The sequence below is a fragment of the Schistocerca cancellata genome, unplaced genomic scaffold, assembly GCF_023864275.1.
Source record: "Schistocerca cancellata isolate TAMUIC-IGC-003103 unplaced genomic scaffold, iqSchCanc2.1 HiC_scaffold_1100, whole genome shotgun sequence".
Classification (NCBI taxonomy): Eukaryota; Metazoa; Arthropoda; class Insecta; order Orthoptera; family Acrididae; genus Schistocerca; species Schistocerca cancellata.
The window spans coordinates 4,952,085-4,979,780 of NW_026047099.1; the positions used below are offsets into that span (position 1 = coordinate 4,952,085).

Below are 27,696 nucleotides of genomic sequence, written 5' to 3' on the forward strand. Positions count from 1 at the left end.
GCAGAGCGACGGCCGAATTGGCGGGCGCACCGCCGCGTGTGTGAGACGCACTGCTGCTCGTCGCACCCCCTGTCATTCGCTGGGCGCGTGCAGCCTTCCACACTAGCGGAGGACGCATCTTGACCCTGGTGTTCAGCGGAGGGCCTGTGCGGGGTGTGGCAGTGTCGTGCTGGAGGGCGCCACTGGTAGCGAAGTGGGCTTCCTCGCCTCGCCGCGCCTCGCCTCGCCTCGCCTCACACCAAGTGTCTGCGTAGTTTGCAGTGCATTCGCACCATTCCTATCCCTGTCCCTGTCCCCGTCCCGGCTTGTCCCGACTTTGCTCGACTGCCGCTCGCTGCCGCTCGGGTCGTGGTCCATATGACAGCGCAAGCACGACAAACGTCTGCGGGACGAGACGAGACGACAAAGGAATACTTTCGTGGTTACAAATCAAATTTGGAACTCTACACTCCTACACAACAATAGGCGGTGACGTATTTCAGAAATCAGCTGCCGATTCGTACTGTTTTGTCGTTTTCAAAGTCTTCTTGGCAAACTTGGTTAGCACATTCTCCCTCAAACTGAGTTAATTACTGCATTTTCGTACCATTACAGTAGTTTAAAAGGCTTAAGGAAGCATCTTTGTCACAACAGAAAGGTAGTTTGAAAATTGGGCTGGCGACATAACAAAAAAACAAAAGGAAGGGAGCCAACTGCACCCGGGTTTCCCAGGCGGTCACCCATCCAAGTACTAGCCGGGCCCGATGATGCTTAACTTCGGTGATCGGACGAGAACCGGTGTATTCATCATGGTATGGCCGTTGGCGCTCATCTAATGTAGGAGCACGGCAGAATTCGCGTTCGGCTTTTCTCCCAACACACAAAATGTTAGTTTTCGGCCGCATTTGACGAAAGCGCTTCCTTCCGCAACCGCCAGTTCCTCGAGGACGGCGCGGGGAGGCGCGCCCGGCGTCCCAGCAGAGCGACGGCCGAATTGGCGGGCGCACCGCCGCGTGTGTGAGACGCACTGCTGCTCGTTGCACCCCCTGTCATTCGCTGGGCGCGTGCAGCCTTCGACACTAGCGGAGGACGCATCTTGTCCCTGGTGTTCAGCGGAGGGCCTGTGCGGGGTGTGGCAGTGTCGTGCTGGAGGGCGCCACTGGTAGCGATGTGGGCTTCCTCGCCTCGCCTCACACCAGGTGTCTGCGTAGTTTGCAGTGCATTCGCACCATTCCTATCCCTGTCCCTGTCCCCGTCCCGACTTGTCCCGACTTTGCTCGACTGCCGCTCGCTGCCGCTCGGGTCGTGGTCCATATGACAGCGCAAGCACGACAAACGTCTACGGGACGAGACGAGACGACTAAGAAATACTTTCGTGGTTACAAATCAAATTTGGAACTCTACACTCCTACACAACAATAGGCGGTGACGTATTTCAGAAATCACCTGCCGATTCGTACTGTTTTGTCGTTTTCAAAGTCTTCTTGGCAAACTTGGTTAGCACATTCTCCCTCAAACTGAGTTAATTACTGCATTTTCGTACCATTACAGTAGTTTAAAAGGCTTAAGGAAGCATCTTTGTCACAACAGAAAGGTAGTTTGTAAATTGGGCTGGCGACATAACAAAAAAACAAAAGGAAGGGAGCCAACAGCACCCGGGTTTCCCAGGCGGTCACCCATCCAAGTACTAGCCGGGCCCGATGATGCTTAACTTCGGTGATCGGACGAGAACCGGTGTATTCATCATGGTATGGCCGTTGGCGCTCATCTAATGTAGGAGCACGGCAGAATTCGCATCCGGCTTTTCTCCCAACACACAAAATGTTAGTTTTCGGCCGCATTTGACGAAAGCGCTTTCTTCCGCAACCGCCAGTTCCTCGAGGACGGCGCGGGGAGGCGCGCCCGGCGTCCCAGCAGAGCGACGGCCGAATTGGCGGGCGCACCGCCGCGTGTGTGAGACGCACTGCTGCTCGTTGCACCCCCTGTCATTCGCTGGGCGCGTGCAGCCTTCGACACTAGCGGAGGACGCATCTTGTCCCTGGTGTTCAGCGGAGGGCCTGTGCGGGGTGTGGCAGTGTCGTGCTGGAGGGCGCCACTGGTAGCGATGTGGGCTTCCTCGCCTCGCCTCGCCTCGCCTCACACCAGGTGTCTGCGTAGTTTGCAGTGCATTCGCACCATTCCTATCCCTGTCCCTGTCCCCGTCCCGACTTGTCCCGACTTTGCTCGACTGCCGCTCGCTGCCGCTCGGGTCGTGGTCCATATGACAGCGCAAGCACGACAAACGTCTGCGGGACGAGACGAGACGACTAAGGAATACATTCGTGGTTACAAATCAAATTTGGAACTCTACACTCCTACACAACAATAGGCGGTGACGTATTTCAGAAATCACCTGCCGATTCGTACTGTTTTGTCGCTTTCAAAGTCTTCTTGGCAAACTTGGTTAGCACATTCTCCCTCAAACTGAGTTAATTACTGCATTTTCGTACCATTACAGTAGTTTGAAAGGCTTAAGGATGCATCTTTGTCACAACAGAAAGGTAGTTTGAAAATTGGGCTGGCGACATAACAAAAAAACAAAAGGAAGGGAGCCAACAGCACCCGGGTTTCCCAGGCGGTCACCCATCCAAGTACTAGCCGGGCCCGATGATGCTTAACTTCGGTGATCGGACGAGAACCGGTGTATTCATCATGGTATGGCCGTTGGCGCTCATTTAATGTAGGAGCACGGCAGAATTCGCGTTCGGATTTTCTCCCAACACACAAAATGTTAGTTTTCGGCCGCTTTTGACGAAAGCGCTTCCTTCCGCAACCGCCAGTTCCTCGAGGACGGCGCGGGGAGGCGCGCCCGGCGTCCCAGCAGAGTGACGGCCGAATTGGCGGGCGCACCGCCGCGTGTGTGAGACGCACTGCTGCTCGTTGCACCCCCTGTCATTCGCTGGGCGCGTGCAGCCTTCGACACTAGCGGAGGACGCATCTTGTACCTGGTGTTCAGCGGAGGGCCTGTGCGGGGTGTGGCAGTGTCGTGCTGGAGGGCGCCACTGGTAGCGATGTGGGCTTCCTCGCCTCGCCTCGCCTCGCCTCACACTAGGTGTCTGCGTAGTTTGCAGTGCATTCGCACCATTCCTATCCCTGTCCCTGTCCCCGTCCCGACTTGTCCCGACTTTGCTCGACTGCCGCTCGCTGCCGCTCGGGTCGTGGTCCATATGACAGCGCAAGCACGACAAACGTCTGCGGGACGAGACGAGACGACTAAGGAATACATTCGTGGTTACAAATCAAATTTGGAACTCTACATTCCTACACAACAATTGGCGGTGACGTATTTCAGAAATCACCTGCCGATTCGTACTGTTTTGTCGTTTTCAAAGTCTTCTTGGCAAACTTGGTTAGCACATTCTCCCTCAAACTGAGTTAATTACTGCATTTTCGTACCATTACAGTAGTTTAAAAGGCTTAAGGAAGCATATTTGTCACAGCAGAAAGGTAGTTTGAAAATTGGGCTGGCGACATAACAAAAAAACAAAAGGAAGGGAGCCAACAGCACCCGGGTTTCCCAGGCGGTCACCCATCCAAGTACTAGCCGGGCCCGGTGAAGCTTAACTTCGGTGATCGGACGAGAACCGGTGTATTCATCATGGTATGGCCGTTGGAGCTCATCTAATGTAGGAGCACGGCAGAATTCGCGTTCGGCTTTTCTCCCAACACACAAAATGTTAGTTTTCGGCCGCATTTGAAGAAAGCGCTTCCTTCCGCAACCGCCAGTTCCTCGAGGACGGCGCGGGGAGGCGCGCCCGGCGTCCCAGCAGAGCGACGGCCGAATTGGCGGGCGCACCGCCGCGTGTGTGAGACGCACTGCTGCTCGTTGCACCCCCTGTCATTCGCTGGGCGCGTGCAGCCTTCGACACTAGCGGAGGACGCATCTTGTCCCTGGTGTTCAGCGGAGGGCCTGTGCGGGGTATGGCAGTGTCGTGCTGGAGGGCGCCACTGGTAGCGATGTGGGCTTCCTCGTCTCGCCTCGCCTCGCCTCGCCTCACACCAGGTGTCTGCGTAGATTGCAGTGCATTCGCACCATTCCTATCCCTGTCCCTGTCCCCGTCCCGACTTGTCCCGACTTTGCTCGACTGCCGCTCGCTGCCGCTCGGGTCGTGGTCCATATGACAGCGCAAGCACGACAAACGTCTGCGGGACGAGATGAGACGAGACGAGACGAGACGACTAAGGAATAAATTCGTGGTTACAAATCAAATTTGGAACTCTACACTCCTACACAACAATAGGCGGTGACGTATTTCAGAAATCATCTGCCGATTCGTACTGTTTTGTCGTTTTCAAAGTCTTCTTGGCAAACTTGGTTAGCACATTCTCCCTCAAACTGAGTTAATTACTGCATTTTCGTACCATTACAGTAGTTTAAAAGGCTTAAGGAAGCATCTTTGTCACAACAGAAAGGTAGTTTGAAAATTGGGCTGGCGACATAACAAAAAAAAAACAGGAAGGGAGCCAACAGCACCCGGGTTTCCCAGGCGGTCACCCATCCAAGTACTAGCCGGGCCCGATGATGCTTAACTTCGGTGATCGGACGAGAACCGGTGTATTCATCATGGTATGGCCGTTGGCGCTCATCTAATGTAGGAGCACGGCAGAATTCGCGTTCGGCTTTTCTCCCAACACACAAAATGTTAGTTTTCGGCCGCATTTGACGAAAGCGCTTCCTTCCGCAACCGCCAGTTCCTCGAGGACGGCGCGGAGAGGCGCGCCCGGCGTCCCAGCAGAGCGACGGCCGAATTGGCGGGCGCACCGCCGCGTGTGTGAGACGCACTGCTGCTCGTTGCACCCCCTGTCATTCGCTGGGCGCGTGCAGCCTTCGACACTAGCGGAGGACGCATCTTGTCCCTGGTGTTCAGCGGAGGGCCTGTGTGGGGTGTGGCAGTGTCGTGCTGGAGGGCGCCACTGGTAGCGATGTGGGCTTCCTCGTCTCGCCTCGCCACGCCTCGCCTCACACCAGGTGTCTGCGTAGTTTGCAGTGCATTCGCACCATTCCTATCCCTGTCCCTGTCCCCGTCCCGACTTGTCCCGACTTTGCTCGACTGCCGCTCGCTGCCGCTCGGGTCGTGGTCCATATGACAGCGCAAGCACGACAAACGTCTGCGGGACGAGACGAGAAGACTAAGGAATACTTTCGTGGTTACAAATCAAATTTGGAACTCTACACTCCTACACAACAATAGGCGGTGACGTATTTCAGAAATCACCTGCCGATTCGTACTGTTTTGTCGTTTTCAAAGTCTTCTTGGCAAACTTGGTTAGCACATTCTCCCTCAAACTGAGTTAATTACTGCATTTTCGTACCATTACAGTAGTTTAAAAGGCTTAAGGAAGCATCTTTGTCACAACAGAAAGGTAGTTTGAAAATTGGGCTGGCGACATAACAAAAAAACAAAAGGATGGGAGCCAACAGCACCCGGGTTTCCCAGGCGGTCACCCATCCAAGTACTAGCCGGGCCCGATGATGCTTAACTTCGGTAATCGGATGAGAACCGGTGTATTCATCATGGTATGGCCGTTGGCGCTCATCTAATGTAGGAGCACGGCAGAATTCGCGTTCGGCTTTTCTCACAACACACAAAATGTTAGTTTTCGGCCGCATTTGACGAAAGCGCTTCCTTCCGCAACCGCCAGTTCCTCGAGGACGGCGCGGGGAGGTGCGCCCGGCGTCCCAGCAGAGCGACGGCCGAATTGGCGGGCGCACCGCCGCGTGTGTGAGACGCACTGCTGCTCGTTGCACCCCCTGTCATTCGCTGGGCGCGTGCAGCCTTCGACACTAGCGGAGGACGCATCTTGTCCCTGGTGTTCAGCGGAGGGCCTGTGCGGGGTCTGGCAGTGTCGTGCTGGAGGGCGCCACTGGTAGCGATGTGGGCTTCCTCGTCTCGCCTCGCCTCGCCTTGCCTCAAACCAGGTGTCTGCGTAGTTTGCAGTGCATTCGCACCATTCCTATCCCTGTCCCTGTCCCCGTCCCGACTTGTCCCGACTTTGCTCGACTGCCGCTCGCTGCCGCTCGGGTCGTGGTCCATATGACAGCGCAAGCACGACAAACGTCTGCGGGACGAGACGAGACGACTAAGGAATACATTCGTGGTTACAAATCAAATTTGGAACTCTACACTCCTACACAACAATAGGCGGTGACGTATTTCTGAAATCACCTGCCGATTCGTACTGTTTTGTCGTTTTCAAAGTCTTCTTGGCAAACTTGGTTAGCACATTCGCCCTCAATCTGAGTTCATTACTGCATTTTCGTACCATTACAGTAGTTTAAAAGGCTTAAGGAAGCATCTTTGTCACAACAGAAAGGTAGTTTGAAAATTGGGCTGGCGACATAACAAAAAAACAGAAGGAAGGGAGCCAACAGCACCCGGGTTTCCCAGGCGGTCACCCATCCAAGTACTAGCCGGGCCCGATGATGCTTAACTTCGGTGATCGGACGAGAACCGGTGTATTCATCATGGTATGGCCGTTGGCGCTCATCTAATGTAGGAGCACGGCAGAATTCGCGTTCGGCTTTTCTCCCAACACACAAAATGTTAGTTTTCGGCCGCATTTGACGAAAGCGCTTCCTTCCGCAACCGCCAGTTCCTCGAGGACGGCGCGGGGAGGCGCGCCCGGCGTCCCAGCAGAGCGACGGCCGAATTGGCGGGCGCACCGCCGCGTGTGTGAGACGCACTGCTACTCGTTGCACCCCCTGTCATTCGCTGGGCGCGTGCAGCCTTCGACACTAGCGGAGGACGCATCTTGTCCCTGGTGTTCAGCGGAGGGCCTGTGCGGCGTGTGGCAGTGTCGTGCTGGAGGGCGCCACTGGTAGCGATGTGGGCTTCCTCGCCTCGCCTCGCCTCGCCTCCCACCAGATGTCTGCGTAGTTTGCAGTGCATTCGCACCATTCCTATCCCTGTCCCTGTCCCCGTCCCGACTTGTCCCGACTTTGCTCGACTGCCGCTCGCTGCCGCTCGGGTCGTGGTCCATATGACGGCGCAAGCACGACAAACGTCTGCGGGACGAGACGAGACGACTAAGGAATACATTCGTGGTTACAAATCAAATTTGGAACTCTACACTCCTACACAACAATAGGCGGTGACGTATTTCAGAAATCACCTGCCGATTCGTACTGTTTTGTCGTTTTCAAAGTCTTCTTGGCAAACTTGGTTAGCACATTCTCCCTCAAACTGAGTTAATTACTGCATTTTCGTACCATTACAGTAGTTTAAAAGGCTTAAGGAAGCATCTTTGTCACAACAGAAAGGTAGTTTGAAAATTGGGCTGGCGACATAACAAAAAAACAAAAGGAAGGGAGCCAACAGCACCCGGGTTTCCCAGGCGGTCACCCATCCAAGTACTAGCCGGGCACGATGATGCTTAACTTCGGTGATCGGACGAGAACCGGTGTATTCATCATGGTATGGCCGTTGGCGCTCATCTAATGTAGGAGCACGGCAGAATTCGCGTTCGGCTTTTCTCCCAACACACAAAATGTTAGTTTTCGGCCGCATTTGACGAAAGCGCTTCCTTCCGCAACCGCCAGTTCCTCGAGGACGGCGCGGGGAGGCGCGCCCGGCGTCCCAGCAGAGCGACGGCCGAATTGGCGGGCGCACCGCCGCGTGTGTGAGACGCACTGCTGCTCGTTGCACCCCCTGTCATTCGCTGGGCGCGTGCAGCCTTCGACACTAGCGGAGGACGCATCTTGTCCCTGGTGTTCAGCGGAGGGCCTGTGCGGGGTGGGGCAGTGTCGTGCTGGAGGGCGCCACTGGTAGCGATGTGGGCTTCCTCGCATCGCCTCGCCTCGCCTCACACCAGGTGTCTGCGTAGTTTGCAGTGCATTCGCACCATTCCTATCCCTGTCCCTGTCCCCGTCCCGACTTGTCCCGACTTTGCTCGACTGCCGCTCGCTGCCGCTCGGGTCGTGGTCCATATGACAGCGCAAGCACGACAAACGTCTGCGGGACGAGACGAGACGACTAAGGAATACATTCGTGGTTACAAATCAAATTTGGAACTCTACACTCCTACACAACAATAGGCGGTGACGTATTTCTGAAATCACCTGCCGATTCGTACTGTTTTGTCGTTTTCAAAGTCTTCTTGGCAAACTTGGTTAGCACATTCGCCCTCAATCTGAGTTCATTACTGCATTTTCGTACCATTACAGTAGTTTAAAAGGCTTAAGGAAGCATCTTTGTCACAACAGAAAGGTAGTTTGAAAATTGGGCTGGCGACATAACAAAAAAACAGAAGGAAGGGAGCCAACAGCACCCGGGTTTCCCAGGCGGTCACCCATCCAAGTACTAGCCGGGCCCGATGATGCTTAACTTCGGTGATCGGACGAGAACCGGTGTATTCATCATGGTATGGCCGTTGGCGCTCATCTAATGTAGGAGCACGGCAGAATTCGCGTTCGGCTTTTCTCCCAACACACAAAATGTTAGTTTTCGGCCGCATTTGACGAAAGCGCTTCCTTCCGCAACCGCCAGTTCCTCGAGGACGGCGCGGGGAGGCGCGCCCGGCGTCCCAGCAGAGCGACGGCCGAATTGACGGGCGCACCGCCGCGTGTGTGAGACGCACTGCTACTCGTTGCACCCCCTGTCATTCGCTGGGCGCGTGCAGCCTTCGACACTAGCGGAGGACGCATCTTGTCCCTGGTGTTCAGCGGAGGGCCTGTGCGGCGTGTGGCAGTGTCGTGCTGGAGGGCGCCACTGGTAGCGATGTGGGCTTCCTCGCCTCGCCTCGCCTCGCCTCCCACCAGATGTCTGCGTAGTTTGCAGTGCATTCGCACCATTCCTATCCCTGTCCCTGTCCCCGTCCCGACTTGTCCCGACTTTGCTCGACTGCCGCTCGCTGCCGCTCGGGTCGTGGTCCATATGACGGCGCAAGCACGACAAACGTCTGCGGGACGAGACGAGACGACTAAGGAATACATTCGTGGTTACAAATCAAATTTGGAACTCTACACTCCTACACAACAATAGGCGGTGACGTATTTCAGAAATCACCTGCCGATTCGTACTGTTTTGTCGTTTTCAAAGTCTTCTTGGCAAACTTGGTTAGCACATTCTCCCTCAAACTGAGTTAATTACTGCATTTTCGTACCATTACAGTAGTTTAAAAGGCTTAAGGAAGCATCTTTGTCACAACAGAAAGGTAGTTTGAAAATTGGGCTGGCGACATAACAAAAAAACAAAAGGAAGGGAGCCAACAGCACCCGGGTTTCCCAGGCGGTCACCCATCCAAGTACTAGCCGGGCCCGATGATGCTTAACTTCGGTGATCGGACGAGAACCGGTGTATTCATCATGGTATGGCCGTTGGCGCTCATCTAATGTAGGAGCACGGCAGAATTCGCGTTCGGCTTTTCTCCCAACACACAAAATGTTAGTTTTCGGCCGCATTTGACGAAAGCGCTTCCTTCCGCAACCGCCAGTTCCTCGAGGACGGCGCGGGGAGGCGCGCCCGGCGTCCCAGCAGAGCGACGGCCGAATTGGCGGGCGCACCGCCGCGTGTGTGAGACGCACTGCTGCTCGTTGCACCCCCTGTCATTCGCTGGGCGCGTGCAGCCTTCGACACTAGCGGAGGACGCATCTTGTCCCTGGTGTTCAGCGGAGGGCCTGTGCGGGGTGTGGCAGTGTCGTGCTGGAGGGCGCCACTGGTAGCGATGTGGGCTTCCCCGCCTCGCCTCGCCTCGCCTCACACCAGGTGTCTGCGTAGTTTGCAGTGCATTCGCACCATTCCTATCCCTGTCCCTGTCCCCGTCCCGACTTGGTCCGACTTTGCTCGACTGCCGCTCGCTGCCGCTCGGGTCGTGGTCCATATGACAGCGCAAGCACGACAAACGTCTGCGGGACGAGACGAGACGACTAAGGAATACATTCGTGGTTACAAATCAAATTTGGAACTCTGCACTCCTACACAACAATAGGCGGTGACGTATTTCAGAAATCACCTGCCGATTCGTACTGTTTTGTCGTTTTCAAAGTCTTCTTGGCAAACTTGGTTAGCACATTCTCCCTCAAACTGAGTTAATTACTGCATTTTCGTACCATTACAGTAGTTTAAAAGGCTTAAGGAAGCATCTTTGTCACAACAGAAAGGTAGTTTGAAAATTGGGCTGGCGACATAACAAAAAAACAAAAGGAAGGGAGCCAACAGCACCCGGGTTTCCCAGGCGGTCACCCATCCAAGTACTAACCGGGCCCGATGATGCTTAACTTCGGTGATCGGACGAGAACCGGTTTATTCATCATGGTATGGCCGTTGGCGCTCATCTAATGTAGGAGCATGGCAGAATTCGCGTTCGGCTTTTCTCCCAACACACAAAATGTTAGTTTTCGGCCGCATTTGACGAAAGCGCTTCCTTCCGCAACCGCCAGTTCCTCGAGGACGGCGCGGGGAGGCGCGCCCGGTGTCCCAGCAGAGCGACGGCCGAATTAGCGGGCGCACCGCCGCGTGTGTGAGACGCACTGCTGTTCGTTGCACCCCCTGTCATTCGCTGGGCGCGTGCAGCCTTCGACACTAGCGGAGGACGCATCTTGTCCCTGGTGTTCAGCGGAGGGCCTGTGCGGGGTGTGGCAGTGTCGTGCTGGAGGGCGCCACTGGTAGCGATGTGGGCTTCCTCGCCTCGCCTCGCCTCGCCTCACACCAGGTGTCTGCGTAGTTTGCAGTGCATTCGCACCATTCCTATCCCTGTCCCTGTCCCCGTCCCGACTTGTCCCGACTTTGCTCGACTGCCGCTCGCTGCCGCTCGGGTCGTGGTCCATATGACAGCGCAAGCACGACAAACGTCTGCGGGACGAGACGAGACGGCTAAGGAATACATTCGTGGTTACAAATCAAATTTGGAACTCTACACTCCTACACAACAATAGGCGGTGACGTATTTCAGAAATCACCTGCCGATTCGTACTGTTTTGTCGTTTTCAAAGTCTTCTTGGCAAACTTGGTTAGCACATTCTCCCTCAAACTGAGTTAATTACTGCATTTTCGTACCATTACAGTAGTTTAAAAGGCTTAAGGAAGCATCTTTGTCACAACAGAAAGGTAGTTTGAAAATTGGGCTGGCGACATAACAAAAAAACAAAAGGAAGGGAGCCAACAGCACCCGGGTTTCCCAGGCGGTCACCCATCCAAGTACTAGCCGGGCCCGATGATGCTTAACTTCGGTGATCGGACGAGAACCGGTGTATTCATCATGGTATGGCCGTTGGCGCTCATCTAATGTAGGAGCACGGCAGAATTCGCGTTCGGCTTTTCTCCCAACACACAAAATGTTAGTTTTCGGCCGCATTTGACGAAAGCGCTTCCTTCCGCAACCGCCAGTTCCTCGAGGACGGCGCGGGGAGGCGCGCCCGGCGTCCCAGCAGAGCGACGGCCGAATTGGCGGGCGCACCGCCGCGTGTGTGAGACGCACTGCTGCTCGTTGCACCCCCTGTCATTCGCTGGGCGCGTGCAGCCTTCGACACTAGCGGAGGACGCATCTTGTCCCTGGTGTTCAGCGGAGGGCCTGTGCGGGGTGGGGCAGTGTCGTGCTGGAGGGCGCCACTGGTAGCGATGTGGGCTTCCTCGCATCGCCTCGCCTCGCCTCACACCAGGTGTCTGCGTAGTTTGCAGTGCATTCGCACCATTCCTATCCCTGTCCCTGTCCCCGTCCCGACTTGTCCCGACTTTGCTCGACTGCCGCTCGCTGCAGCTCGGGTCTTGGACCATATGACAGCGCAAGCACGACAAACGTCTGCGGGACGAGACGAGACGACTAAGGAATACATTCGTGGTTACAAATCAAATTTGGAACTCTACACTCCTACACAACAATAGGCGGTGACGTATTTCAGAAATCACCTGCCGATTCGTACTGTTTTGTCGTTTTCAAAGTCTTCTTGGCAAACTTGGTTAGCACATTCTCCCTCAAACTGAGTTAATTACTGCATTTTCGAACCATTACAGTAGTTTAAAAGGCTTAAGGAAGCATCTTTGTCACAACAGAAAGGTAGTTTGAAAATTGGGCTGGCGACATAACAAAAAAACAAAAGGAAGGGAGCCAACAGCACCCGGGTTTCCCAGGCGGTCACCCATCCAAGTACTAACCGGGCCCGATGATGCTTAACTTCGGTGATCGGACGAGAACCGGTGTATTCATCATGGTATGGCCGTTGGCGCTCATCAAATGTAGGAGCACGGCAGAATTCGCGTTCGGCTTTTCTCCCAACACACAAAATGTTAGTTTTCGGCCGCATTTGACGAAAGCGCTTCCTTCCGCAACCGCCAGTTCCTCGAGGACGGCGCGGGGAGGCGCGCCCGGCGTCCCAGCAGAGCGACGGCCGAATTGGCGGGCGCACCGCCGCGTGTGTGAGACGCACTGCTGCTCGTTGCACCCCCTGTCATTCGCTGGGCGCGTGCAGCCTTCGACACTAGCGGAGGACGCATCTTGTCCCTGGTGTTCAGCGGAGGGCCTGTGCGGGGTGTGGCAGTGTCGTGCTGGAGGGCGCCACTGGTAGCGATGTGGGCTTCCTCGCATCGCCTCGCCTCGCCTCACACCGGGTGTCTGCGTAGTTTGCAGTGCATTCGCACCATTCCTATCCCTGTCCCTGTCCCCGTCCCGACTTGTCCCGACTTTGCTCGACTGCCGCTCGCTGCCGCTCGGGTCTTGGACCATATGACAGCGCAAGCACGACAAACGTCTGCGGGACGAGACGAGACGACTAAGGAATACATTCGTGGTTACAAATCAAATTTGTAACTCTACACTCCTACACAACAATAGGCGGTGACGTATTTCAGAAATCACCTGCCGATTCGTACTGTTTTGTCGTTTTCAAAGTCTTCTTGGCAAACTTAGTTAGCACATTCTCCCTCAAACTGAGTTAATTACTGCATTTTCGAACCATTACAGTAGTTTAAAAGGCTTAAGGAAGCATCTTTGTCACAACAGAAAGGTAGTTTGAAAATTGGGCTGGCGACATAACAAAAAAACAAAAGGAAGGGAGCCAACAGCACCCGGGTTTCCCAGGCGGCACCCATCCAAGTACTAGCCGGGCCCGATGATGCTTAACTTCGGTGATCGGACGAGAACCGGTGTATTCATCATGGTATGGCCGTTGGCGCTCATCTAATGTAGGAGCACGGCAGAAATCGCGTTCGGCTTTTCTCCCAACACACAAAATGTTAGTTTTCGGCCGCATTTGACGAAAGCGCTTCCTTCCGCAACCGCCAGTTCCTCGAGGACGGCGCGGGGAGGCGCGCCCGGCGTCCCAGCAGAGTGACGGCCGAATTGGCGGGCGCACCGCCGCGTGTGTGAGACGCACTGCTGCTCGTTGCACCCCCTGTCATTCGCTGGGCGCGTGCAGCCTTCGACACTAGCGGAGGACGCATCTTGTCCCTGGTGTTCAGCGGAGGGCCTGTGCGGGGTGTGGCAGTGTCGTGCTGGAGGGTGCCACGGGTAGCGATGTGGGCTTCCTCGCCTCGCCTCGCCTCGCCTCACACCAGGTGTCTGCGTAGTTTGCAGTGCATTCGCACCATTCCTATCCCTGTCCCTGTCCCCGTCCCGACTTGTCCCGACTTTGCTCGACTGCCGCTCGCTGCCGCTCGGGTCGTGGTCCATATGACAGCGCAAGCACGACAAACGTCTGCGGGACGAGACGAGACGTCTAAGGAATACATTCGTGGTTACAAATCAAATTTGGAACTCTACACTCCTACACAACAATAGGCGGTGACGTATTTCAGAAATCACCTGCCGATTCGTACTGTTTTGTCGTTTTCAAAGTCTTCTTGACAGACTTGGTTAGCACATTCTCCCTCAAACTGAGTTAATTACTGCATTTTCGTACCATTACAGTAGTTTAAAAGGCTTAAGGAAGCATCTTTGTCACAACAGAAAGGTAGTTTGAAAATTGGGCTGGCGACATAACAAAAAAACAAAAGGAAGGGAGCCAACAGCACTCGGGTTTCCCAAGCGGTCACCCATCCAAGTACTAGTCGGGCACGATGATGCTTAACTTCGGTGATCGGACGAGAACCGGTGTATTCATCATGGTATGGCCGTTGGCGCTCATCTAATGTAGGAGCACGGCAGAATTCGCGTTCGGCTTTTCTCCCAACACACAAAATGTTAGTTTTCGGCCGCATTTGACGAAAGCGCTTCCTTCCGCAACCGCCAGTTCCTCGAGGACGGCGCGGGGAGGCGCGCCCGAACGTCCCAGCAGAGCGACGGCCGAATTGGCGGGCGCACCGCCGCGTGTGTGAGACGCACTGCTGCTCGTTGCACCCCCTGTCATTCGCTGGGCGCGTGCAGCCTTCGACACTAGCGGAGGACGCATCTTGTCCCTGGTGTTCAGCGGAGGGCCTGTGCGGGGTGTGGCAGTGTCGTGCTGGAGGGCGCCACTGGTAGCGATGTGGGCTTCCTCGCCTCGCCTCGCCTCGCCTCACACCAGGTGTCTGCGTAGTTTGCAGTGCATTCGCACCATTCCTATCCCTGTCCCTGTCCCCGTATCGACTTGTCCCGACTTTGCTCGACTGCCGCTCGCTGCCGCTCGGGTCGTGGTCCATATGACAGCGCAAGCACGACAAACGTCTGCGGGACGAGACGAGACGACTAAGGAATACATTCGTGGTTACAAATCAAATTTGGAACTCTACACTCCTACACAACAATAGGCGGTGACGTATTTCAGAAATCACCTGCCGATTCGTACTGTTTTGTCGTTTTCAAAGTCTTCTTGGCAAACTTGGTTAGCACATTCTCCCTCAAACTGAGTTAATTACTGCATTTTCGTACCATTACAGTAGTTTAAAAGGCTTAAGGAAGCATCTTTGTCACAACAGAAAGGTAGTTTGAAAATTGGGCTGGCGACATAACAAAAAAACAAAAGGAAGGGAGCCAACAGCACCCGGGTTCCCCAAGCGGTCACCCATCCAAGTACTAGCCGGGCACGATGATGCTTAACTTCGGTGATCGGACGAGAACCGGTGTATTCATCATGGTATGGCCGTTGGCGCTCATCTAATGTAGGAGCACGGCAGAATTCGCGTTCGGCTTTTCTCCCAACACACAAAATGTTAGTTTTCGGCCGCATTTGACGAAAGCGCTTCCTTCCGCAACCGCCAGTTCCTCGAGGACGGCGCGGGGAGGCGCGCCCGGCGTCCCAGCAGAGCGACGGCCGAATTGGCGGGCGCACCGCCGCGTGTGTGAGACGCACTGCTGCTCGTTGCACCCCCTGTCATTCGCTGGGCGCGTGCAGCCTTCGACACTAGCGGAGGACGCATCTTGTCCCTGGTGTTCAGCGGAGGGCCTGTGCGGGGTGTGGCAGTGTCGTGCTGGAGGGCGCCACTGGTAGCGATGTGGGCTTCCTCGCCTCGCCTCGCCTCGCCTCACACCAGGTGTCTGCGTAGTTTGCAGTGCATTCGCACCATTCCTATCCCTGTCCCTGTCCCCGTCCCGACTTGTCCCGACTTTGCTCGACTGCCGCTCGCTGCCGCTCGGGTCGTGGTCCATATGACAGCGCAAGCACGACAAACGTCTGCGGGACGAGACGAGACGACTAAGGAATACATTCGTGGTTACAAATCAAATTTGGAACTCTACACTCCTACACAACAATAGGCGGTGACGTATTTCAGAAATCACCTGCCGATTCGTACTGTTTTGTCGTTTTCAAAGTCTTCTTGGCAAACTTGGTTAGCACATTCTCCCTCAAACTGAGTTAATTACTGCATTTTCGAACCATTACAGTAGTTTAAAAGGCTTAAGGAAGCATCTTTGTCACAACAGAAAGGTAGTTTGAAAATTGGGCTGGCGACATAACAAAAAAACAAAAGGAAGGGAGCCAACAGCACCCGGGTTTCCCAGGCGGTCACCCATCCAAGTACTAACCGGGCCCGATGATGCTTAACTTCGGTGATCGGACGAGAACCGGTGTATTCATCATGGTATGGCCGTTGGCGCTCATCAAATGTAGGAGCACGGCAGAATTCGCGTTCGGCTTTTCTCCCAACACACAAAATGTTAGTTTTCGGCCGCATTTGACGAAAGCGCTTCCTTCCGCAACCGCCAGTTCCTCGAGGACGGCGCGGGGAGGCGCGCCCGGCGTCCCAGCAGAGCGACGGCCGAATTGGCGGGCGCACCGCCGCGTGTGTGAGACGCACTGCTGCTCGTTGCACCCCCTGTCATTCGCTGGGCGCGTGCAGCCTTCGACACTAGCGGAGGACGCATCTTGTCCCTGGTGTTCAGCGGAGGGCCTGTGCGGGGTGTGGCAGTGTCGTGCTGGAGGGCGCCACTGGTAGCGATGTGGGCTTCCTCGCATCGCCTCGCCTCGCCTCACACCAGGTGTCTGCGTAGTTTGCAGTGCATTCGCACCATTCCTATCCCTGTCCCTGTCCCCGTCCCGACTTGTCCCGACTTTGCTCGACTGCCGCTCGCTGCCGCTCGGGTCTTGGTCCATATGACAGCGCAAGCACGACAAACGTCTGCGGGACGAGACGAGACGACTAAGGAATACATTCGTGGTTACAAATCAAATTTGTAACTCTACACTCCTACACAACAATAGGCGGTGACGTATTTCAGAAATCACCTGCCGATTCGTACTGTTTTGTCGTTTTCAAAGTCTTCTTGGCAAACTTGGTTAGCACATTCTCCCTCAAACTGAGTTAATTACTGCATTTTCGAACCATTACAGTAGTTTAAAAGGCTTAAGGAAGCATCTTTGTCACAACAGAAAGGTAGTTTGAAAATTGGGCTGGCGACATAACAAAAAAACAAAAGGAAGGGAGCCAACAGCACCCGGGTTTCCCAGGCGGCACCCATCCAAGTACTAGCCGGGCCCGATGATGCTTAACTTCGGTGATCGGACGAGAACCGGTGTATTCATCATGGTATGGCCGTTGGCGCTCATCTAATGTAGGAGCACGGCAGAATTCGCGTTCGGCTTTTCTCCCAACACACAAAATGTTAGTTTTCGGCCGCATTTGACGAAAGCGCTTCCTTCCGCAACCGCCAGTTCCTCGAGGACGGCGCGGGGAGGCGCGCCCGGCGTCCCAGCAGAGTGACGGCCGAATTGGCGGGCGCACCGCCGCGTGTGTGAGACGCACTGCTGCTCGTTGCACCCCCTGTCATTCGCTGGGCGCGTGCAGCCTTCGACACTAGCGGAGGACGCATCTTGTCCCTGGTGTTCAGCGGAGGGCCTGTGCGGGGTGTGGCAGTGTCGTGCTGGAGGGCGCCACGGGTAGCGATGTGGGCTTCCTCGCCTCGCCTCGCCTCGCCTCACACCAGGTGTCTGCGTAGTTTGCAGTGCATTCGCACCATTCCTATCCCTGTCCCTGTCCCCGTCCCGACTTGTCCCGACTTTGCTCGACTGCCGCTCGCTGCCGCTCGGGTCGTGGTCCATATGACAGCGCAAGCACGACAAACGTCTGCGGGACGAGACGAGACGTCTAAGGAATACATTCGTGGTTACAAATCAAATTTGGAACTCTACACTCCTACACAACAATAGGCGGTGACGTATTTCAGAAATCACCTGCCGATTCGTACTGTTTTGTCGTTTTCAAAGTCTTCTTGACAGACTTGGTTAGCACATTCTCCCTCAAACAGAGTTAATTACTGCATTTTCGTACCATTACAGTAGTTTAAAAGGCTTAAGGAAGCATCTTTGTCACAACAGAAAGGTAGTTTGAAAATTGGGCTGGCGACATAACAAAAAAACAAAAGGAAGGGAGCCAACAGCACTCGGGTTTCCCAAGCGGTCACCCATCCAAGTACTAGTCGGGCACGATGATGCTTAACTTCGGTGATCGGACGAGAACCGGTGTATTCATCATGGTATGGCCGTTGGCGCTCATCTAATGTAGGAGCACGGCAGACTTCGCGTTCGGCTTTTCTCCCAACACACAAAATGTTAGTTTTCGGCCGCATTTGACGAAAGCGCTTCCTTCCGCAACCGCCAGTTCCTCGAGGACGGCGCGGGGAGGCGCGCCCGGCGTCCCAGCAGAGCGACGGCCGAATTGGCGGGCGCACCGCCGCGTGTGTGAGACGCACTGCTGCTCGTTGCACCCCCTGTCATTCGCTGGGCGCGTGCAGCCTTCGACACTAGCGGAGGACGCATCTTGTCCCTGGTGTTCAGCGGAGGGCCTGTGCGGGGTGTGGCAGTGTCGTGCTGGAGGGCGCCACTGGTAGCGATGTGGGCTTCCTCGCCTCGCCTCGCCTCGCCTCACACCAGGTGTCTGCGTAGTTTGCAGTGCATTCGCACCATTCCTATCCCTGTCCCTGTCCCCGTATCGACTTGTCCCGACTTTGCTCGACTGCCGCTCGCTGCCGCTCGGGTCGTGGTCCATATGACAGCGCAAGCACGACAAACGTCTGCGGGACGAGACGAGACGACTAAGGAATACATTCGTGGTTACAAATCAAATTTGGAACTCTACACTCCTACACAACAATAGGCGGTGACGTATTTCAGAAATCACCTGCCGATTCGTACTGTTTTGTCGTTTTCAAAGTCTTCTTGGCAAACTTGGTTAGCACATTCTCCCTCAAACTGAGTTAATTACTGCATTTTCGTACCATTACAGTAGTTTAAAAGGCTTAAGGAAGCATCTTTGTCACAACAGAAAGGTAGTTTGAAAATTGGGCTGGCGACATAACAAAAAAACAAAAGGAAGGGAGCCAACAGCACCCGGGTTTCCCAAGCGGTCACCCATCCAAGTACTAGCCGGGCACGATGATGCTTAACTTCGGTGATCGGACGAGAACCGGTGTATTCATCATGGTATGGCCGTTGGCGCTCATCTAATGTAGGAGCACGGCAGAATTCGCGTTCGGCTTTTCTCCCAACACACAAAATGTTAGTTTTCGGCCGCATTTGACGAAAGCGCTTCCTTCCGCAACCGCCAATTCCTCGAGGACGGCGCGGGGAGGCGCGCCCGGCGTCCCAGCAGAGCGACGGCCGAATTGGCGGGCGCACCGCCGCGTGTGTGAGACGCACTGCTGCTCGTTGCACCCCCTGTCATTCGCTGGGCGCGTGCAGCCTTCGACACTAGCGGAGGACGCATCTTGTCCCTGGTGTTCAGCGGAGGGCCTGTGCGGGGTGTGGCAGTGTCGTGCTGGAGGGCGCCACTGGTAGCGATGTGGGCTTCCTCGCCTCGCCTCGCCTCGCCTCACACCAGGTGTCTGCGTAGTTTGCAGTGCATTCGCACCATTCCTATCCCTGTCCCTGTCCCCGTCCCGACTTGTCCCGACTTTGCTCGACTGCCGCTCGCTGCCGCTCGGGTCGTGGTCCATATGACAGCGCAATCACGACAAACGTCTGCGGGACGAGACGAGACGACTAAGGAATACATTCGTGGTTACAAATCAAATTTGGAACTCTACACTCCTACACAACAATAGGCGGTGACGTATTTCAGAAATCACCTGCCGATTCGTACTGTTTTGTCGTTTTCAAAGTCTTCTTGGCAAACTTGGTTAGCACATTCTCCCTCAAACTGAGTTAATTACTGCATTTTCGTACCATTACAGTAGTTTAAAAGGCTTAAGGAAGCATCTTTGTCACAACAGAAAGGTAGTTTGAAAATTGGGCTGGCGACATAACAAAAAAACAAAAGGAAGGGAGCCAACAGCACCCGGGTTTCCCAGGCGGTCACCCATCCAAGTACTTGCCGGGCCCGATGATGCTTAACTTCGGTGATCGGACGAGAACCGGTGTATTCATCATGGTATGGCCGTTGGCGCTCATCTAATGTAGGAGCACGGCAGAATTCGCGTTCGGCTTTTCTCCCAACACACAAAATGTTAGTTTTCGGCCGCATTTGACGAAAGCGCTTCCTTCCGCAACCGCCAGTTCCTCGAGGACGGCGCGGGGAGGCGCGCCCGGCGTCCCAGCAGAGTGACGGCCGAATTGGCGGGCGCACCGCCGCGTGTGTGAGACGCACTGCTGCTCGTTGCACCCCCTGTCATTCGCTGGGCGCGTGCAGCCTTCGACACTAGCGGAGGACGCATCTTGTCCCTGGTGTTCAGCGGAGGGCCTGTGCGGGGTGTGGCAGTGTCGTGCTGGAGGGCGCCACTGGTAGCGATGTGGGCTTCCTCGCCTCGCCTCGCCTCGCCTCACACCAGGTGTCTGCGTAGTTTGCAGTGCATTCGCACCATTCCTATCCCTGTCCCTGTCCCCGTCCCGACTTGTCCCGACTTTGCTCGACTGCCGCTCGCTGCCGCTCGGGTCGTGGTCCATATGACAGCGCAAGCACGACAAACGTCTGCGGGACGAGACGAGACGTCTAAGGAATACATTCGTGGTTACAAATCAAATTTGGAACTCTACACTCCTACACAACAATAGGCGGTGACGTATTTCAGAAATCACCTGCCGATTCGTACTGTTTTGTCGTTTTCAAAGTCTTCTTGACAGACTTGGTTAGCACATTCTCCCTCAAACAGAGTTAATTACTGCATTTTCGTACCATTACAGTAGTTTAAAAGGCTTAAGGAAGCATCTTTGTCACAACAGAAAGGTAGTTTGAAAATTGGGCTGGCGACATAACAAAAAAACAAAAGGAAGGGAGCCAACAGCACCCGGGTTTCCCAGGCGGTCACCCATCCAAGTACTAGCCGGGCCCGATGATGCTAAACTTCGGTGATCGGACGAGAACCGGTGTATTCATCATGGTATGGCCGTTGGCGCTCATCTAATGTAGGAGCACGGCAGAATTCGCGTTCGGCTTTTCTCCCAACACACAAAATGTTAGTTTTCGGCCGCATTTGACGAAAGCGCTTCCTTCCGCAACCGCCAGTTCCTCGAGGACGGCGCGGGGAGGCGCGCCCGGCGTCCCAGCAGAGCGACGGCCGAATTGGCGGGCGCACCGCCGCGTGTGTGAGACGCACTGCTGCTCGTTGCTCCCCCTGTCATTCGCTGGGCGCGTGCAGCCTTCGACACTAGCGGAGGACGCATCTTGTCCCTGGTGTTCAGCGGAGGGCCTGTGCGGGGTGTGGCAGTGTCGTGCTGGAGGGCGCCACTGGTAGCGATGTGGGCTTCCTCGCCTCGCCTCGCCTCGCCTCACACCAGGTGTCTGCGTAGTTTGCAGTGCATTCGCACCATTCCTATCCCTGTCCCTGTCCCCGTATCGACTTGTCCCGACTTTGCTCGACTGCCGCTCGCTGCCGCTCGGGTCGTGGTCCATATGACAGCGCAAGCACGACAAACGTCTGCGGGACGAGACGAGACGACTAAGGAATACATTCGTGGTTACAAATCAAATTTGGAACTCTACACTCCTACACAACAATAGGCGGTGACGTATTTCAGAAATCACCTGCCGATTCGTACTGTTTTGTCGTTTTCAAAGTCTTCTTGGCAAACTTGGTTAGCACATTCTCCCTCAAACTGAGTTAATTACTGCATTTTCGTACCATTACAGTAGTTTAAAAGGCTTAAGGAAGCATCTTTGTCACAACAGAAAGGTAGTTTGAAAATTGGGCTGGCGACATAACAAAAAAACAAAAGGAAGGGAGCCAACAGCACCCGGGTTTCCCAAGCGGTCACCCATCCAAGTACTAGCCGGGCACGATGATGCTTAACTTCGGTGATCGGACGAGAACCGGTGTATTCATCATGGTATGGCCGTTGGCGCTCATCTAATGTAGGAGCACGGCAGAATTCGCGTTCGGCTTTTCTCCCAACACACAAAATGTTAGTTTTCGGCCGCATTTGACGAAAGCGCTTCCTTCCGCAACCGCCAGTTCCTCGAGGACGGCGCGGGGAGGCGCGCCCGGCGTCCCAGCAGAGCGACGGCCGCGTGTGTGAGACGCACTGCTGCTCGTTGCACCCCCTGTCATTCGCTGGGCGCGTGCAGCCTTCGACACTAGCGGAGGACGCATCTTGTCCCTGGTGTTCAGCGGAGGGCCTGTGCGGGGTGTGGCAGTGTCGTGCTGGAGGGCGCCACTGGTAGCGATGTGGGCTTCCTCGCCTCGCCTCGCCTCGCCTCACACCAGGTGTCTGCGTAGTTTGCAGTGCATTCGCACCATTCCTATCCCTGTCCCTGTCCCCGTCCCGACTTGTCCCGACTTTGCTCGACTGCCGCTCGCTGCCGCTCGGGTCGTGGTCCATATGACAGCGCAATCACGACAAACGTCTGCGGGACGAGACGAGACGACTAAGGAATACATTCGTGGTTACAAATCAAATTTGGAACTCTACACTCCTACACAACAATAGGCGGTGACGTATTTCAGAAATCACCTGCCGATTCGTACTGTTTTGTCGTTTTCAAAGTCTTCTTGGCAAACTTGGTTAGCACATTCTCCCTCAAACTGAGTTAATTACTGCATTTTCGTACCATTACAGTAGTTTAAAAGGCTTAAGGAAGCATCTTTTTCACAACAGAAAGGTAGTTTGAAAATTGGGCTGGCGACATAACAAAAAAACAAAAGGAAGGGAGCCAACAGCACCCGGGTTTCCCAAGCGGTCACCCATCCAAGTAATAGGCGGGCACGATGATGCTTAACTTCGGTGATCGGACGAGAACCGGTGTATTCATCATGGTATGGCCGTTGGCGCTCATCTAATGTAGGAGCACGGCAGAATTCGCGTTCGGCTTTTCTCCCAACACACAAAATGTTAGTTTTCGGCCGCATTTGACGAAAGCGCTTCCTTCCGCAACCGCCAGTTCCTCGAGGACGGCGCGGGGAGGCGCGCCCGGCGTCCCAGCAGAGCGACGGCCGAATTGGCGGGCGCACCGCCGCGTGTGTGAGACGCACTGCTGCTCGTTGCACCCCCTGTCATTCGCTGGGCGCGTGCAGCCTTCGACACTAGCGGAGGACGCATCTTGTCCCTGGTGTTCAGCGGAGGGCCTGTGTGGGGTGTGGCAGTGTCGTGCTGGAGGGCGCCACTGGTAGCGTTGTGGGCTTCCTCGCCTCGCCTCGCCTCGCCTCGCCTCGCCTCGCCTCGCCTCACACCAGGTGTCTGCGTAGTTTGCAGTGCATTCGCACCATTCCTATCCCTGTCCCTGTCCCCGTCCCGACTTGTCCCGACTTTGCTCGACTGCCGCTCGCTGCCGCTCGGGTCGTGGTCCATATGACAGCGCAAGCACGACAAACGTCTGCGGGACGAGACGAGACGACTAAGGAATACATTCGTGGTTACAAATCAAATTTGGAACTCTACACTCCTACACAACAATAGGCGGTGACGTATTTCAGAAATCACCTGCCGATTCGTACTGTTTTGTCGTTTTCAAAGTCTTCTTGGCAAACTTGGTTAGCACATTCTCCCTCAAACTGAGTTAATTACTGCATTTTCGTACCATTACAGTAGTTTAAAAGGCTTAAGGAAGCATCTTTGTCACAACAGAAAGGTAGTTTGAAAATTGGGCTGGCGACATAACAAAAAAACAAAAGGAAGGGAGCCAACAGCACCCGGGTTTCCCAAGCGGTCACCCATCCAAGTACTAGCCGGGCACGATGATGCTTAACTTCGGTGATCGGACGAGAACCAGTGTATTCATCATGGTATGGCCGTTGGCGCTCATCTAATGTAGGAGCACGGCAGAATTCGCGTTCGGCTTTTCTCCCAACACACAAATTGTTAGTTTTCGGCCGCATTTGACGAAAGCGCTTCCTTCCGCAACCGCCAGTTCCTCGAGGACGGCGCGGGGAGGCGCGCCCGGCGTCCCAGCAGAGCGACGGCCGAATTGGCGGGCGCACCGCCGCATGTGTGAGACGCACTGCTGCTCGTTGCACCCCCTGTCATTCGCTGGGCGCGTGCAGCCTTCGACACTAGCGGAGGACGCATCTTGACTCTGGTGTTCAGCGGAGGGCCTGTGCGGGGTGTGGCAGTGTCGTGCTGGAGGGCGCCACTGGTAGCGATGTGGGCTTCCTCGCGTCGCCTCGCCACGCATCACACCAGGTGTCTGCGTAGTTTGCAGTGCATTCGCACCATTCCTATCCCTGTCCCTGTCCCCGTCCCGACTTGTCCCGACTTTGCTCGACTGCCGCTCGCTGCCGCTCGGGTCGTGGTCCATATGACAGCGCAATCACGACAAACGTCTGCGGGACGAGACGAGACGACTAAGGAATACATTCGTCGTTACAAATCAAATTTGGAACTCTACACTCCTACACAACAATAGGCGGTGACGTATTTCAGAAATCACCTGCCGATTCGTACTGTTTTGTCGTTTTCAAAGTCTTCTTGGCAAACTTGGTTAGCACATTCTCCCTCAAACTGAGTTAATTACTGCATTTTCGTACCATTACAGTAGTTTAAAAGGCTTAAGGAAGCATCTTTGTCACAACAGAAAGGTAGTTTGAAAATTGGGCTGGCGACATAAAAAAACAAAAGGAAGGGAGCCAACAGCACCTTTTTTTTTTTAGTTTTTGCGGGCCTCCCATCTCCCCTTATAGCCCGGCCGTGTCGCTCTCCACAAAATGCCTTCTATTGGCGAGCTTCATGAGCTATAAAGGTGCTGTTGACTCCATGTCCCACGACGAACGGACGAAAAGAAAGTCAGTATCCCCCGTTGGTGTCCTTAAAACGGTCGACGTCCGTCGGGAAAAAGCGGCAAGAGCAAAAAAAACCATAATCCAGCAATCTTCGGCATGGAGACAATGACTCCGCCAGGGAAACAAAATCCAGTAGAAATAAAACCACTTCCTTAGTGTCACTATTACCGGGAAAGTTCCACACCAGTAAAACTGAGGGGTAAAGTCCATCAGGTGGACAAGTGAAATGAAAAGGAAAAAAAAAACAAAAAAATGAAAGTCACTGCGTGGTAACACTAGTGAAAATTGAAAATATCACTGCCGCCACATGGGAGACCTACAGGAGAAAACCAGTGCTTGTAAATAAAAGTGCCGATGTCCACAGCAGAAAAAATCAGAATCAAGAAAAAGGTAAACTGTACCGGAAATAAAAAAAAGACACAGATAAGAAAAAAAAAGAGTTCCTCTGAGTACACGTATTTCCATAAGTGTTCGTTCCTTGAAAAACACAGCTTGAGCGGTCAAAATAGAATAGTATACCAAACCGTCATAAACATGTTAAGCATCCACCGACATCCGGGAAAAGGCATGAGCAAGTGCAACCTTCAAAAAATTTGCAAAAGTAGCACGATAGCCAGGCAAAGCTTCAGTTTGTTCATGCTGAGTCCATAAATAGGTAAGAAAGTCCAATTCAGTAGTCAATTTCAGGTGAAACATTGCAAAAACGGTATGACCCAGGAGCCACACCGTAGCATTCTTCTTTGTATTCGGGTAGGCGACGCATTGAGGAATTAAGGCGTCGGTCGGCAAGACTGAACGCGTATCCACTCGAGTGATTAGGCGAATCATATCTCTGGCGGCATCCCAAACACTGCAAAAATGTCCACACACAAAACGGTGTTCAAGTGTATCTTCCGCATCACACAAGTCGCAAGCTCCAGACGAGATGAGGTTGATGGAATGGAGCTTCGAATTTGTAGGGAAGGTACGATGCACAACCTTGTACCACACGGCGTGTACAGAGGGAGGAAGAACATGGCTGGCAAGATTTTTCCATACCGCGACCCAATTATACCACGGTAGCCGATACTCCCACTTACAACGCACAGGTGATCCACGGAAAGCAGAAACGACGTCGCAGACTCGAAGACTGGGAACGTCACATAGCGCGAGGTAGCTGTTGTCCATATAGTAGCGACGCACATAGTTAAGAAAAAAGGGAATGTGCGAGACATTCACCGGCGCCTCCACTGATAGAGGACGATACATACTGAAGACCGCCGCAGTGGTACCGTTCGGGGCCCTCTCCATAACAACGGTGGTCCGTTTCCAAAGGAGAGCAGAGCACTTCGCGCGAAGATCTACTAAACCCAAACCACCATCTGTCGGGCTTAGAGTACAGGTGTCATACGAGACTTTAAAAATGTCACCTCGCCATAAAAACCAATACACCGCCTGCTTGAGGGCACGTTCCAACTGCCGAGGCAGTGGAAGGACCTGTGCGAGGTACCACACCCTGGCCAGAATGTTAGTATTGATCAAGGCCACCTTGTCACGAAGCGCCAACGTGCGAGCCGCATAGATCTTGGCAACGGCGCGCACCTTATGGAGCGTAGACCGCCAATTGAGCGCCTCCATCCGTTGTGGATGAGAAGAAAAAAGCACGCCCAGGACTTTGTGCTGTTCGCGGACACAAAACCAGCTCCGCTGTATGGACCGTGCGCGGGGTGTAAGAGGCAAACAAACAGTCTTAGTTGGGTTGACAATGGCACCTGTAGCTTTTTCAAAGCGTTGCAGTGCACCATATAGTGTGTCAACGTCATCAGAATGGCCAAGAAAAACGCCAAGATCGTCGGCGTACGCCTTGCAAATGAGGCGGTGCGTCCCTATCTGAATGCCACGGCAGTCGCGGCCGATAATTCGCAGCAACGGATCTAAAGCTACAGAAAAAAGGGCCATTGAAAGGGGACACCCCTGCCGCACCGAGCGCCCAACACGGAAAGCTGGCGTCAAGTGGCCATTGACACTAACACGTGACGTCGCATTTTGTAAAAGATGCTTTACCACAGTCGTAAACTTAAAACCGAAGCCCATCCGCACAAGAACCTGGCGGAGGTACACATGGCTAATGCGGTCGAAAGCATTTTTGAAATCAATTAAGAAGATGGCAGCTGTCGGCAGTCTCGCACTTTTAACAAAACCGATACAGTCGCGATAGGCGAGGACGGCATCAAAAATGTTTCGACCCTGCACCGCACATGATTGACTATCACTGAGGACCGACGGTAAAACAACTTTAAGGCGTTGAGCCACGCATCGCGTTACAATCTTAAAATCGGCGTTCAGTAAAGTGATCGGCCGAACAGCGTCAATGCAGGGCGTCGCAGTCGATTTGGGAACCAATGTCACTACCCCCTCCTCAAACGCGGCAGGGATAACAGCACCATCCCGTATTTCATTTAAAAGAGCCACAAAAACATCACGAAAAAGATCATAAAATTTCAGATAAAATTCAGCAGGAATGCCGTCGGGACCAGGCGATTTACTTTTAGGGCTTCGTCGGATAGCATCGTACAGGTCGTCAGGTACATAAGCAGCATTTAAAAGCGTCCTATCCGTACGAGTTAAAACATGAGGTATGACGTGTAAAAAATCCCGCAACGCATTACAATCAACATCCAGCGCACGGAAAAGGGAACTAAAATGAGTAAAAACATCCCGCTCAATGTCGGACTGGACAGTAGTCCGTCTACCGTCGCACTGTTTCCAGGTACCGATGTGCAGACGGGCGCGCCGCCTGCGTTCCCTATGCAGATGATAAAGCGACAATGGTTCGCCATCCACAACCCCCGCAGGCTGGCTGCGGACGACGACACCGCCACTAACAGCACGCAAATCAGCGAGAAGCTTACGCTGGAACTGCTTAAAAGCGGGCAGCAAGGCAGGCTGTGACGTCACGCGCAGCGCGAGGTCTTGTAAACACGCCTGATGGAAGCGGGCGGTAGCGCGACGCCACCGAGCCGCCTCGCGGCTAAAATCCATTAAAAACCGCCTGATCACCGGCTTGGCCTCCCCGACCCACCACTCCAGCACACTACAGTCACCTCGCTTGGTCCCGAGCAATTTCTGCCACAGATTGGTAAAACACGTCACAAAATGGTCGTCGTTCAATAATGCACAATTAAATTTCCACAAATTCTTTCGCCTGGG

At 54.3% G+C, this 27,696-nt stretch overlaps 25 non-coding genes across 25 annotated transcripts; all 25 read right to left on the reverse strand.

Moving 5' to 3' along the window:
* Positions 1 to 686: 686 nt before the first annotated feature.
* Positions 687 to 805, reverse strand: LOC126154770 (5S ribosomal RNA). Its single transcript, XR_007532307.1, has one exon. It is a non-coding gene; the product is annotated as a 5S ribosomal RNA (ribosomal RNA).
* Positions 806 to 1,622: 817 nt separating this feature from the next.
* LOC126154697 (5S ribosomal RNA) lies at positions 1,623 to 1,741 on the reverse strand. Its single transcript, XR_007532238.1, has one exon. It is a non-coding gene; the product is annotated as a 5S ribosomal RNA (ribosomal RNA).
* Positions 1,742 to 2,568: 827 nt separating this feature from the next.
* LOC126154710 (5S ribosomal RNA) lies at positions 2,569 to 2,687 on the reverse strand. The gene has a single exon (XR_007532250.1). It is a non-coding gene; the product is annotated as a 5S ribosomal RNA (ribosomal RNA).
* An 827-nt stretch (positions 2,688 to 3,514) lies between these two features.
* On the reverse strand, positions 3,515 to 3,633 carry LOC126155025 (5S ribosomal RNA). The gene has a single exon (XR_007532545.1). It is a non-coding gene; the product is annotated as a 5S ribosomal RNA (ribosomal RNA).
* An 847-nt stretch (positions 3,634 to 4,480) lies between these two features.
* On the reverse strand, positions 4,481 to 4,599 carry LOC126154721 (5S ribosomal RNA). The gene has a single exon (XR_007532261.1). It is a non-coding gene; the product is annotated as a 5S ribosomal RNA (ribosomal RNA).
* An 832-nt stretch (positions 4,600 to 5,431) lies between these two features.
* LOC126155815 (5S ribosomal RNA) lies at positions 5,432 to 5,550 on the reverse strand. The gene has a single exon (XR_007533252.1). It is a non-coding gene; the product is annotated as a 5S ribosomal RNA (ribosomal RNA).
* An 832-nt stretch (positions 5,551 to 6,382) lies between these two features.
* Positions 6,383 to 6,501, reverse strand: LOC126154733 (5S ribosomal RNA). The gene has a single exon (XR_007532272.1). It is a non-coding gene; the product is annotated as a 5S ribosomal RNA (ribosomal RNA).
* An 827-nt stretch (positions 6,502 to 7,328) lies between these two features.
* LOC126154928 (5S ribosomal RNA) lies at positions 7,329 to 7,447 on the reverse strand. The gene has a single exon (XR_007532455.1). It is a non-coding gene; the product is annotated as a 5S ribosomal RNA (ribosomal RNA).
* An 827-nt stretch (positions 7,448 to 8,274) lies between these two features.
* On the reverse strand, positions 8,275 to 8,393 carry LOC126154745 (5S ribosomal RNA). Its single transcript, XR_007532283.1, has one exon. It is a non-coding gene; the product is annotated as a 5S ribosomal RNA (ribosomal RNA).
* Positions 8,394 to 9,220: 827 nt separating this feature from the next.
* On the reverse strand, positions 9,221 to 9,339 carry LOC126154756 (5S ribosomal RNA). Its single transcript, XR_007532294.1, has one exon. It is a non-coding gene; the product is annotated as a 5S ribosomal RNA (ribosomal RNA).
* Positions 9,340 to 10,166: 827 nt separating this feature from the next.
* LOC126154674 (5S ribosomal RNA) lies at positions 10,167 to 10,285 on the reverse strand. Its single transcript, XR_007532217.1, has one exon. It is a non-coding gene; the product is annotated as a 5S ribosomal RNA (ribosomal RNA).
* An 827-nt stretch (positions 10,286 to 11,112) lies between these two features.
* LOC126154768 (5S ribosomal RNA) lies at positions 11,113 to 11,231 on the reverse strand. The gene has a single exon (XR_007532305.1). It is a non-coding gene; the product is annotated as a 5S ribosomal RNA (ribosomal RNA).
* Positions 11,232 to 12,058: 827 nt separating this feature from the next.
* LOC126154940 (5S ribosomal RNA) lies at positions 12,059 to 12,177 on the reverse strand. Its single transcript, XR_007532466.1, has one exon. It is a non-coding gene; the product is annotated as a 5S ribosomal RNA (ribosomal RNA).
* An 827-nt stretch (positions 12,178 to 13,004) lies between these two features.
* LOC126155129 (5S ribosomal RNA) lies at positions 13,005 to 13,122 on the reverse strand. Its single transcript, XR_007532641.1, has one exon. It is a non-coding gene; the product is annotated as a 5S ribosomal RNA (ribosomal RNA).
* An 827-nt stretch (positions 13,123 to 13,949) lies between these two features.
* Positions 13,950 to 14,068, reverse strand: LOC126155295 (5S ribosomal RNA). The gene has a single exon (XR_007532796.1). It is a non-coding gene; the product is annotated as a 5S ribosomal RNA (ribosomal RNA).
* An 828-nt stretch (positions 14,069 to 14,896) lies between these two features.
* Positions 14,897 to 15,015, reverse strand: LOC126155284 (5S ribosomal RNA). The gene has a single exon (XR_007532786.1). It is a non-coding gene; the product is annotated as a 5S ribosomal RNA (ribosomal RNA).
* An 827-nt stretch (positions 15,016 to 15,842) lies between these two features.
* Positions 15,843 to 15,961, reverse strand: LOC126155059 (5S ribosomal RNA). Its single transcript, XR_007532577.1, has one exon. It is a non-coding gene; the product is annotated as a 5S ribosomal RNA (ribosomal RNA).
* An 827-nt stretch (positions 15,962 to 16,788) lies between these two features.
* LOC126155130 (5S ribosomal RNA) lies at positions 16,789 to 16,906 on the reverse strand. Its single transcript, XR_007532642.1, has one exon. It is a non-coding gene; the product is annotated as a 5S ribosomal RNA (ribosomal RNA).
* Positions 16,907 to 17,733: 827 nt separating this feature from the next.
* LOC126155296 (5S ribosomal RNA) lies at positions 17,734 to 17,852 on the reverse strand. Its single transcript, XR_007532797.1, has one exon. It is a non-coding gene; the product is annotated as a 5S ribosomal RNA (ribosomal RNA).
* Positions 17,853 to 18,679: 827 nt separating this feature from the next.
* Positions 18,680 to 18,798, reverse strand: LOC126155002 (5S ribosomal RNA). Its single transcript, XR_007532523.1, has one exon. It is a non-coding gene; the product is annotated as a 5S ribosomal RNA (ribosomal RNA).
* Positions 18,799 to 19,625: 827 nt separating this feature from the next.
* LOC126155735 (5S ribosomal RNA) lies at positions 19,626 to 19,744 on the reverse strand. The gene has a single exon (XR_007533177.1). It is a non-coding gene; the product is annotated as a 5S ribosomal RNA (ribosomal RNA).
* An 827-nt stretch (positions 19,745 to 20,571) lies between these two features.
* On the reverse strand, positions 20,572 to 20,690 carry LOC126154812 (5S ribosomal RNA). Its single transcript, XR_007532346.1, has one exon. It is a non-coding gene; the product is annotated as a 5S ribosomal RNA (ribosomal RNA).
* Positions 20,691 to 21,517: 827 nt separating this feature from the next.
* On the reverse strand, positions 21,518 to 21,636 carry LOC126155003 (5S ribosomal RNA). Its single transcript, XR_007532524.1, has one exon. It is a non-coding gene; the product is annotated as a 5S ribosomal RNA (ribosomal RNA).
* An 807-nt stretch (positions 21,637 to 22,443) lies between these two features.
* LOC126155371 (5S ribosomal RNA) lies at positions 22,444 to 22,562 on the reverse strand. The gene has a single exon (XR_007532868.1). It is a non-coding gene; the product is annotated as a 5S ribosomal RNA (ribosomal RNA).
* Positions 22,563 to 23,409: 847 nt separating this feature from the next.
* LOC126155177 (5S ribosomal RNA) lies at positions 23,410 to 23,528 on the reverse strand. Its single transcript, XR_007532686.1, has one exon. It is a non-coding gene; the product is annotated as a 5S ribosomal RNA (ribosomal RNA).
* Positions 23,529 to 27,696: the final 4,168 nt, after the last annotated feature.